General features: G+C 48.8%; 1 pseudogene; it reads left to right on the top strand.

The window, feature by feature from the left end:
- The first annotated feature begins 1,363 nt into the window (after positions 1-1,363).
- Positions 1,364-12,175, top strand: LOC147119409 (uncharacterized; annotated as a pseudogene).
- Positions 12,176-12,406: the final 231 nt, after the last annotated feature.

Raw genomic sequence — 12,406 nt, 5'->3', positions numbered from 1 at the left:
GGCAGTGACCACCCCTGTATAAAAGGCCCTAGCAGGCTTCTGTAGTTTTCAGTTTCCAGGTTGTCTCCATTCACTAAAGACTTGTTATAATCAACTCCTGCAGTCCGTGTCTCAATTATACACGGACATAATAAGCGAACGAACGGACGAATGGAGGAATGAATGACTGAATGATTGAACGATGCCAGTTGGACTGGCGTGTACGGATTCTTGGTTTATTAAATAGTTGCAGTTTGTATTATAAACATTATTGATTTACCTGTAAAATTTATTGTTGTATTTATATTGTTGACCATAATTGGTCAATGAATGTAATGGATTTACAATGTAACTGCTGAGTTGTATAAGTACTGTTGTACTTGAATGTTAAATTTTTTTTAAAAGGACAACAGGTTATACCAAGCAAAAATGAAGAGTTACTAGATTGCCAGTAGGACTGGTATGTATTGTTTTTTACTATGGGTACCTACCTGTATTGTTGACATTGGTTTTGTCTGGAAAAATTTATTATTGAATTTGTACTGTTAATCCTAAAGCTGTTTCTTCTAAGGCTTAGCCTTATTGTGGTTAATGAATGTAGTGGATTTATCATGTAATTGATGAATTGTAACAAGTACTACCAGATTTAAATAAAAGATTAATGAACCCAAAAAGAAAAAAAAAACTGCGGTTAGGCCGCGCCGCAGGGTTTATAAAGTTGGAGAATGGCCTGAGGCCCGAATGAGATCCAGCGGCCGAATGTATTCTGCCGGACGGCAGTGGTGAGGCTTTTTCTCGGTGACAGGCCCGGGTTAGGCGCCGCCATCTTGGTGGAGGAAAGACAGGCATATATGTATATGTCTAAGTCAGGATGGTGTGTGAGTTGCAGATGATGGTGTTCCCATGGAGCTGCTACTCTTTTCCTTCTAGGCGGTAGAAGTCGTGGGACAGGTAGGGTGGCAGGTTCCCTTCCATAAGAACACAAGAATTAGGAGCAGGAGTGGGCCATACGGCCCCTCGAGCCTGCTCCGCCAATCAATAAGATCATGGCTGATCTCCGAGCTCAGCTTCACTTTCCCGCCCGATCCCCATATCCCTGAGGGACATCAGTGAACCAGTTGGGATTTTACGACAATCCAGCAGCTTTCATCGTTACTTTTTTTCCAATACCGGCCCCACAAATTCCCAGATTCATTGAGCTCAATTTCACAACCTATCTTTGTGTTTTTGTGGGTTCTCTCACGCTCCCTTTTTCTTGTTTTATATTCATTTTACAGGGTATTCGAATGGGAGGATTTGTAGACAGGATATTTAACTCAAACATCACGTCAAGACCTGACAGAGTCACTCTATTCATCGGGACCTGAATATCATCAAACATAACATGGAAGCAAAAAGCACCATTCACAGCGGGGAGAAACCGTACACGTGTTCTGTGTGTGGACGAGGATTCAGTCGATCCTCTGTCCTGGCGAAACACAAGCGCAGTCACACCGGGGAGAAACCGTGGAAATGTGGGGACTGTGGGAAAGGATTTGATTACCCGTATCAGCTGGAAACTCATCAATGCAGTCACACCGGGGAGAGACCGTTCACCTGCTCAGTGTGTGAGAATGGATTCACTCAGTCGAGTGACCTGCTGACACACCAGCGAATTCACACTGGGGAGAGGCCATTCACCTGCTCCGTATGTGGGAAGGGACTCACTCATTCATCCCAGCTACTGAGGCACCAACTTGTTCACACAAACCTGAGACCTTTTAAATGTTCTGACTGTGAGAAAAGCTTTAAAAGCAAAAGGGATCTGCAGACACACCAGCGAATTCATTCTGGGGAGAGGCCGTTCACCTGCTCAGTGTGTGGTAAGGGATTCACTCAGAACTGCAGTCTGCTGGCACACCAGTGAGTTCACTCTAGGGAGAGGCCATTCACCTGCTCAGTGTGCGGGAAGGGATTCACTCAGAGCTCCAACCTGCTGAGACACCAGCGCACTCACACTGGGGAGAGGCCGTTCACCTGCTCCGTGTGTGGGAAGGGATTCACTCGGTCATACAACCTGCTGAGACACCAGCAGGTTCACAAGTGACTGCAGGTGTTGGATTCTGCTGTTATTGTTGCTGTTAATCACATCCAGGACTGAACCATGTTCACCCTGATAGTTGGGTTCACTCCTGCTGTTGAACTCCACCACTGACCCTGCTGAAGGTTGTAGGCTCAGGGAGTGGGGCCTCCAGGAGTGGACGGTAAGAAAGCTGGGTTTCGGTATCCTGACAGATATATGGTGAGGAACCAGAGGAATCCTTACTAAGGAAATGACTGGGGTTTCACCGGCCAGTGTAGGTCTAGGGGTGAATGATGCCCGACTCCCTGAACTATCTTACATTGAATCCAGTTCAGATCAAGATGAATGAGTTTACAGAAGAATAGAGAGAAATATCACCCACAGTTGAGGGAGACAAAAGCAGCCATTAGAGAAGCTCAGAGATCTTTGGAAAAGAAGATGGTGCTCAATTGTGTTAATAATGGCAAAATCTTTCCCAGCTCCGTCAGGAGGCAGAATCCCGTTAAAGATGGTTTCGGGCAGGGGTGGGCAGTGATGTGGGCTGGAGGGCCACTTAACAAGTTGTGGTGAGCTGTTGAGGGCCGCACACCAATGTTGCCCCTAAGGTGCGCGGCTGCACGGTGGCGCAGCAATGACGAGGCCCCGCGCAGGCCGCTCACCAGCTCCTGCCGCTGGGAGAGAAACCGCGCAGCACATTTAAAGGGCCCGCGCACGTTGGTGAGAGCAAAGTGTTCAATTGGTGAATCAGAAACAGTCCGACTCTTAGTGTTGAGCATCGCACCACTTCTACCCTCCCAATAATTTATCAACATAAATTCAAATAGTCCTCAGATACTATCTTAAATACACAGAATGTGGTGTAAGATAGTAAAATCTGCTGCTACTAAATGAATGAAATGAGTGATCGATCGATCGATGGATTATATGTTGGACTGAAAGTCCACATGGCTGGTTGGCTGAGCGGCTTGATTCTTTTGAAGCACAAGTTGTGGACACTGTTTCTGCTTCAAAAAACTGAAGGACATCAGAAGTCATTAACGGAGACGGGCACAGCATGTCAGCTCAACAAATGGCACCAAAGAATGGTGGGATATGGGTTTATGCCCATTCTCCCTCACACTGCAAATCCTTAATCTCCACTGGACTGTCGGGAAGAAAGAGGGGGGTCAACAGAAAGTGAGCGTGTCCCCACAAGGAAGTCCATCTGGAGGGTGAGACCCCACGGGTTACAGTAGAACGGCAGGGTCAGAGCAAGCTGCCCACCTGTTCCCTCAGCTGAGAATGCTTTGGTTGTGTGCAGGGACCTAAAGAGAAAAAAACACACAACAAAAAGTAAAAGGCAAAAGAAAATTCAAAGGATTTACTTAAAGTAAGAAAATACTATATTGTAGGTGTAAAGTATGTGTCTATACTTAATTCAATAATGAAGAGACAGCTTGGAAGATTCAACGTAGGTCTTTACTTCATACCAACAGGCGGGAACTGAGGGGAAATCAGTGCCCACAGTACTATTTATACCCCTATGGCCAGGGGTGGTACTACGGTATCACTACGCCCTACAAAGTAGTGCTGCCCTGGCCATAGGTCTAAAGCAACATACATATTACATACACAACATTCCTCCCCTTTTAATTAAAACGTACCCGTGCAATTAAGTCAATGGATGCCCCATAATTACGGCTAATAACATTTGGTAACACAATCTGCATAACATACTTACATCAAGAGTTGTCTACTTACATACATATATAAGCAGAAACAGGTTATAGATTCAGTCTCTGAGGAGGCCGCCTGTCTCAACTAGGATAACGTCTTTCTCTAGTCGGTCTCGGTGTAGGCGGCGGTACTTCCGTCACCCCTTCATCGCTGGACTCGTCGGTGTCTGATGGCACATCCTGTGCCGTGGAGATCACTGGAGTGCTGAACTCCTCGCAATCCTGAGACCCCTGTAACGACGAGCTGGGCTGTAATTCTGCTGTAATAATGTGCTGAGACATTTGAGGTAGCGGATCAGTTGGGTTTCTGGACTCCACAAGTTGATCAGCATGTCGTCTGATTATGCCGTCCCCTGTCTCAACTGTGTACATCAAGGGTCCCTGGCGGGCCTTGATCGTACCAGACCGCCACTTTTCCTTCCTATAATCATGGGCCAACACTTGCTGCCCCACCTCGAAGCTTCGTGTCTGTCTGTCAGGGGCCCTACGAAATACCCGGTTTTCCACATCTCTCCAAATGTTTGGTTTGAGCAATTCAAGGCGAGACCTTAACCTTCTATTAAAGAACATGATGGCGGGGGCCTGGTTGGTCACCGTATGTGCAGCATTACGGTATGCGAATAGGAAGTTGTCCACCTTGTGTTGTAGTGGCAACCTTTCCTCTCCCATCGCCTTGATGGCCTTTTTAAAAGTCTGTACAAATCGCTCTGCCAGCCCATTTGTAGCCGGATGATATGGTGCGGACGTATAATGTCGCACTCCATTCCTTTTTAGGAATGCTTGAAATTCTTCTGCCACAAATTGTGGCCCATTGTCCGAACAGACTTGCTCGGGCACCCCGTTTCGGGCAAAAATGGTCCTTAAGACTGCAACCGTCTTTTCGGCTGTCGTTGATGACATCTTTATGACTTCTGGCCATTTTGAATGGGCTTCCACTACAATGAGGAACATCGCATCCAGGAAGGGGCCAGCGAAGTCCACGTGGATCCTTTGCCACGGCTTTGAGGGCCACTCCCACGGATGTAGTGGGGCTTGTGGTGGTACGTTCTGTACCATCTGGCATCCTTGGCACACTTTTGCTACTTCCTCAATGTCCCTGTCAATGCCGGGCCACCAGACGTAGGCTCTGGCGAGGCTTTTCATTTTGACACCCCCCAGATGACCTTCGTGTAAGTCCTGCAACACTTTATGTTGTAATTTTTGAGGGACCACTACCCTGGCTCCGCACATCAATGTGCCCCGGCAGACGGACAACTGGTCCTTCCTTGCCAAAAACGCCGGCAATGATGCGTCACCCTGCGCCGGCCAGCCTTTCACGGTTAGTTTGTAAACCCTTGCCAATGTCGGGTCGTTCCGTGTTTCCCGCTCGATACATTGGCTGGTGATGGGCAAGTGTTCCATAACAGCCGTATGATATATTTCAACGGGGTCCTGTACTATCTCTTCGATCTCGGTAGGCAAGGCTTTAAGGGAATGCTTTTGAACAGCCTGTTATAATCTTGTTCATTAATTACTGATAGGGCTGAACCCGTGTCTAGCTCCATATTAACTTTGACGCCTGCTACCGTCATTTTAACCCACATTGTGCTGTGGTCCTCCGTTTTGTCTACACCATATAACTTGAGACATCCCAGACCTTTAGGCTCTGCTTTTGTGCCTTCCTGTGACTCATCTGAGCTACTGTCAGACAGCTTATGTATTGTTGTCCTTGCCTTGGTACTGCTCGGATTGCCCCCACGATTGGGTTTCGTACCAGACCGACAAACTTTCGCTATATGCCCCTTTTTCCCACACTGCCGGCATATTTTATCATGAAACCAACAATTACTTTGGTCGTGGGTGGTTTTGCCACAACGGTAGCATTTACCTTTGTGAAGTGTCACCTCATGGGTGTCATAGCTGGTTGTGTTTTGTCGTATTTGGGCCACACCCTGTGCTGCTGCTTCATGGGCCGATGCTATTTCAATCGCCTGATCTAGGCTGAGCTGTTTCTTGGCTAGCAACCGTTTACGTGTATTCTCATTTAACATGCCACAGACAAATCTGTCTCTGATCGCGTCCGTCAATATGGCTCCAAACTGGCAATGTTTGGACAACCTTCTGAGCTCAGCTAAATATGCTGCTTGTGACTCATCATTCCTTTGGTCGCGTCTGTAGAAGCGGTACCTTTCCGCTATAAATGGTGGCTTAGGGTTTAAATGTTCCCTTAACGTACCAACAATTTGGGCGTACATTTTGTCCGCTGGCTTTTCTGGAGTAAGAAGATTTCTCAGCAGCCCGTATGTTTTTGGCCCCATGAAATTTAATAAGGTTGCTACCTTTTGGTCATCTTCCACCTTGTTCACTATGCAATAAAGTTCATGCCTTTCGATATAGGCCTCCCATTCTTCTGTGTCCTCCACAAATGGTGCCAACCACCCGTCTTTAGACATTTTTAACTGGTGAAGAGAAAAAAAAACTTTGAAGAGAAAAAAAACTTTTCCCCTTTTGTCCACTAGATGGAGCGCTAGTCCTCGAGAAAAAAAAACTTTGAAGAGAAAAAAAACGTTCCCCCTTTTGTCCACTAGATGGCGCTGTTTTTTTAAAACTGCTGGATGAAAAAAAACTTTTCCCTTTTGTCCACTAGATGGCGTGTTAGTCCTCGTGGCTCAGTTTATTCCCGAGCTCGCCTGCCCGTTCCTTGCAGCAGCCGTTCCCCGGGAAGGATTTCAGTTACCTGGACTTTTGCCCCGTGGCTGGAGCGCCCCTCTCTGTTGCTGCTGCTCTTTTTGGTACCTGTAGTGGTGGTCGATTTCTCTTGGTCGCTGCTGGCTCTGCACCTCTCGAGTGTTGGTCGATTTCCCTTGGTCGCCGCTGGACCCTGCAGGCTGGCTGGTAAGAAGCCTCTCTTCTTCTCTCTCCGTACTGCTGCCGTTGCTTTGTTGCACCGTGTACTGGTGAGTTCGAACGTTACTCGTCGCCAGTGTAAAGTATGTGTCTATACTTAATTCAATAATGAAGAGACAGCTTGAAAGATTCAACGTAGGTCTTTACTTCATACCAACAGGCGGGAACTGAGGGGAAATCAGTGCCCACAGTACTATTTATACCCCTATGGCCAGGGGTGGTACTACGGTATCACTACGCCCTACAAAGTAGTGCTGCCCTGGCCATAGGTTTAAAGCAACATACATATTACATACACAACAGTAGGTATTCGGGGTCACCGATGTAGGTATTGGACGAATTCCTACTTAATAATCGAGTTCGACTCCAGGAGAAACAATCAAATAGTTGTTTAATGCAGGAACAGATGAATACAAGCAGGTTGCCGAGATCAGTACAGGAGAGCCATGCAGTAGGTCTTATCCGGACGGAGACGCCACGAGGGCAGTCCCGTGGATTGCGTCGTGACGTCATCACGTTTTCCAGCGCTTCGGGCGGTCACATGATGTGCGTTGTGATGTCATCGCATTTTCCCGCACTTGGGGCGGTCACGTGATACACGACGTGACGTCATCGCGTTTGTCCGCGTCATCGCGTTCGCCCGTGTCATCGTGTTTGCCCGCGCTCCCAAAGGGGGAACGCCCCGTACAGAAAAACATCGTTACGTTAAAGGGAATTATGTCCAGTAAGTAAGGGACACGGTGGTACCGCTACATGCGCCCCCACCAGAATTCGCTTTAACGGTCGACATCAAACGATGAGATGGTCTTACGAGCCTGTCCGAACAACTCCTGTAGTCTCGAGACAGAGACTGCTGGGTGGCTGGCGATCCGGCGGGCGGTCGTACTTGTGTTGGCGTAACGACGATGGGTGGCTGGTGGTCAGGCGGACGATCATACCTGATGTGCCGTAACGACGATGATGGCGGTGGTCTCGGCGGTCGTGCTGTCTCGACTTGGCGGGCGAGGTCTAAAGGTGTTGGTCGTGAGCGGATCCTTGCGTGCGTCATGGCGGATAATATGTATCCAGCCGTGCGAAGGACCGTGGTGTCACAGATTACAGAATCACAGATCACAGAAACCCCACAGTGCAGATAGAGGCCATTTCGGCCCATCGAGCCTGCACCGACACATAGCCCACCCTATCCCCGTAACCCCACGTATTTAATCCCCCTAACACTAAGGGTCAATTTATCATGGCCAATCAACCTAACCTGCACATCTTTGGACTGTGGGAGGAAACCGGAGCACCCGGAGAAAACCCACGCAAACACAGGGAGAATGTGCAAACTCCACACAGACAGTCGCCCGAGGCCGGATTCGAACCCGGGTCCCTGGCGCTGTGAAGCAACAGTGCTAACCACTATGCCACCGTGCTGCCTGGCCTGTCATGGAGAACAATGCGTATTCAGCCATGCGAAGGACCGTGGAGACGCGTGACCTCTGCAGCCCGTGGTTCGAAGCGGGCGCCGGGGCGAAACAGCTGGCCGCGTCATAGTGGCTGGCAGGTTGGGCAGACGCGGACGATGGCTCTGTCGTTGTTGGAAGAAGTCCCCAGTCTGATGAAATCTGCAGGAATGCCGAACGGGCGATCCAGGAGGAAATAAACTTGGGTCTTGGCAGGTTGGTGAACTCGCCGACAGGCGAGCGAACTCTTCGCCAGTCAGGAACGCACGGAACGGTGCGAGCCGTAGTGTTACTACGGTAACACAGAAGAGTGTGAATCGTTGCTGCGTTGATCAGTGATCGGTGATGACAGCAATTGTCGCGTGGCCGATCGCGGCCGCGGGATGCCCGTTGGACCCGTCCTCAATGGTCGCAGAGTGTCAGCAGATGTTCATGTTTGTTGAGGGGAAAACTGCCGGGAGGGTGGCAACGCTTCTAGTAGTTGTTGATTTAGGGGAAAAACTGCCGGGAGGGCGGCAACGCTTCGGTCCTCATGGTTTGCGAGGGGTGAGACCTCGTGTGTTGCGAGGCGTGGTTTGCGAGGACTGAGTCCTCGTGGTTTGCGAGGGATGGGTCCTCGTGGTTCGCGAGGGGTTAGACCTCGTGGGTTGCGAGGCGTGGTTTGTGAGGACTGAGGCCTCGTGGCATCTCTGCCGGGGCGTGCTCCGATCCTGTGAGCCTGAAAACATGCAGTACCCGCGCTGTGAGGCTTTTATACTTGCTGTTCCGCCGTGGAGTTGTTGAAGAGGCGGATGCTCCGAAAGTCGGTAGAGCTGTCGAAAACGGAGACCGTATCCAGGTACGTGGTCTGCGCCGTATCGATGTTGCAAGAGGCGAACGGGGCTTCTACCAGGATAAAGCACGAGGGCAGATGTTGCTCCCAGAGTTGCGGTAGCTGAGCGAAACGGCTTTAGCTTGCATGCGTGCTTCTTTCGTGAAAAACATTCACGAAAAATCGGGGTCCGGCTGCGCTGCTTTGTGAAAAATGTTCACGAAAGTAACCAATTGTAAGAATTGGTGTTCGCCGGTTGTTGTTCGTCGGTTGTTGTTCGTCGTGCTCTTCTTCTGTGAAAAACGTTCACAGAGGCGGGGTCACCAATTGTAGGTATTGATGAGCTCCCGTCCTCACGTCGTTGGGTCACCAATTGTAGGTATTGATGAGCTCCCGTCCTCACGTCGTTGGGTCACCAATTGTAGGTATTGATGAGCTCCCGTCCTCACGTCGTTGGGTCACCAATTGTAGGTATTGATGAGCTCCCGTCCTCACGTCGTTGGGTCACCAATTGTAGGTATTGATCAGCTCCCGTCCTCACGTCGTTGGGTCACCAATTGTAGGTATTGATCAGCTCCCGTCCTCACGTCGTTGGGTCACCAATTGTAGGTATTGATGAGCTCCCGTCCTCACGTCGTTGGGTCACCAATTGTAGGTATTGATGAGCTCCCGTCCTCACGTCGTTGGGTCACCAATTGTAGGTATTGATGAGCTCCCGTCCTCACGTCGTTGGGTCACCAATTGTAGGTATTGATCAGCTCCCGTCCTCACGTCGTTGGGTCACCAATTGTAGGTATTGATCAGCTCCCGTCCTCACGTCGTTGGGTCACCAATTGTAGGTATTGATCAGCTCCCGTCCTCACGTCGTTGGGTCACCAATTGTAGGTATTGATCAGCTCCCGTCCTCACGTCATTGGGTCACCAATTGTAGGTATTCGGGGTCACCTATGTAGGTATTGGACGAATTCCTACTTAATAATCGAGTTCGACTCCAGGAGAAACAATCAAATAGTTCTTTAATGCAGGAACAGCTAAATACAAGCAGGTTGCCGAGATCGGTACAGGAGAGCCATGCAGTATGTCTTATCAGGACGGAGACGCCACGAGGACTGAGTGGGCAGTCCCGTGGATTGCGTCGTGATGTCATCACATTTTCCCGTGCTTTGGGTGGTCACATGATGTGCGTCGTGACATCATCGCGTTTTCCTGCGCTTGGGGCGGTCACGTGATACACGACGTGACATCATCGTGTTTGTCCGTGTCATCGCGTTTACCCGCGTCATCGCGTTTACCTGCGTCATCGCGTTCGCCCGCATCGTCATGTTCACCCGCGCTCCCAAAGGGGGAATGCCCCGTACAGACAAACATCGTTACGTTAAAGGGAATTATGTCCGGTAAGTAAGGGACACGTTGGTACCGCTACAATATTTGTAAAATGACTGCAGGTAGTTCTTTGGCTAAACTCTTACTTAGTCAAACAATCATATTCCAATAAGTGATATTGCAGCTTGCTGTTGATGATAATTAGAGATGTACTTTGTAGATAAATAGTGTACGAGGTTAAAAAGCAGAAAGCTTCCCATTTGGGGATTCGTGTTGCTGCGGAACTGCTCAGGCTGTTTCCATTGTTATTTTATTGTCCTTTTGGCCATTTTTAGTAGTTGTCCTTCTAGTTCAGATATGCTGGGGGTAATTTGAACCTCCCCCACCTGACATGATTGAATTACCTGCTCGTTTTACACCTTCCCCGATTTTGCTCTCCAATGATTTCAGTCGAAAGTGAAATCGGGCGGGGTGTAAAACAAGCGGCCGATCTGATCGCATTAGTTTCCCGTCGGGTGCGTGAGGTTAAAATCACCCCCTGCTTTTCCAAACACAACCCAAGCAAATTTCTCCTGACAATAGTTTGGTTCTGATCCTTAATAATGTTCCAGCTACTCTTATCACCACAATTGCTTTAATTCTGACATTTGGCCTGTGATCTGACAGCAAAGCAGTGATCTCGTCACATGCAGTGAGCAAATGGGAACAAACTGGAGGTCCATTGTGCAGGAAGAAACCCAGACACGCGACGACCTTTTCTCTCATTTGAAGATGTGCATTGCTGAAGAGGATAAGACAGCTTGTAATGTGGAGGACAATCTAGTGTCAGGCAGTGTGCTTGGAGATGTCCAAATATTTATCATCATCCAGTCTGGTCCTCCACATTGAAAACTCTTGGAACATCTCGGATTTGTGAAACATTGAGGTTGATTTTATTGGAAATATCAAATTCAGCTCTGATTTGCAAACCTTTATTATCGCAATGCTCTTGCCATTGAGATGCACCAGTCAGCTGAATACAGTAGATTTGATATTTTCAATAAATACAGGGTTCAGTTTCATATTTCCAAATATGATTGGCTTCCCAAGTGCATTAAACACCACAGATCAGATCATTCAGTCAGGCTCATTTTAAAAGAAAGGCTCAATTGCAACTGGCACATGGGCAAGAATGGAATGTCGATCCTTCTCTTGCAGCTGATCGGGGATCTTGGATGTGTTTGATGTTGCTGAGATTGCTGAGCTTAGACTTCTTGGGGCTGATTTTCATTCTGGGTGGACATCGGGTGAGCGGTGTGATGCTGCTGCCTGTACAATGTCCTCAGCGAGAGGACCCAGCCATTTTAATGGCCGGGCCTCATCTGTCCAACTGCTAAACCAGGGCTGTCAGGGAGCTTGCAGATAGGAGGGCGGGGGTGGGTGAAACTGGAAATCTGGCGGCTCCTCCATGGAACAGAGCCAGACACATTGATGCAGAAAACAGCAGATTCCATTTGCCCGCCTCTGTTTGTGGTTGTGACTCCCCTGCTGCCTCGGAGACAATGACCCGCCTCCTGACGTTACGTGGGCTGGGTCGCGTCCTGCAAACCTGCTTGAGGTTTTTGAAGAAATTTAACCCTTTTAGCACCGATATCATTCTGGTGAACCTGCGCCATGACCCCTCTCCAAGTCCAATATATCTTTCCTGAGGTACGGTGCCCAGATCTGAACGCAATACTCCAGATGGGCTCTAACCAGGGCTCTGTACAGCTCCCACCTGCTGAGATACCAGCGAGTTCACACTGGGGAGAGGCCATTCACCTGCTCCGTGTGTGGGAAGAGATTCACTCAGTAATCCACCCTGCTGAGACACCAGCAAGTTCACACTAGGGAGAGGCCGTTCACCTGCTCTGTGTGTGGGAAGGGATTCACTCATTGATCCCACCTGCTGAGACACCAGCGAGTTTACAAGTGACTGCAGGGGTTGGATTCTGCAGTTATTTCTGCTGTTAATCACATCCAGGACTGAACCATGTTCATTCTGACAGTTGGGGTTTGTTCTGCTGATGTTAGTAACCCCTCTAATTGGGCTGGAGTTTAATATTCTGGAAATAAGTCAAATAAATCTGCTTTTTTTCAAACACACTTTGTATCGAGTCCTTGGCATCTCTAAGATAAGAGGAGATTAATTGATGTCCTGTTACCG

The sequence above is a fragment of the Somniosus microcephalus genome, chromosome 4 (assembly GCF_052327205.1).
Source record: "Somniosus microcephalus isolate GS21.2 chromosome 4, FLI_Smic_1.0, whole genome shotgun sequence".
NCBI classification, from domain to species: Eukaryota; Metazoa; Chordata; class Chondrichthyes; order Squaliformes; family Somniosidae; genus Somniosus; species Somniosus microcephalus.
The sequence above is the reverse complement of the archived record's forward strand: the minus strand, read 5'-3'. Positions and strand labels throughout refer to the sequence as shown.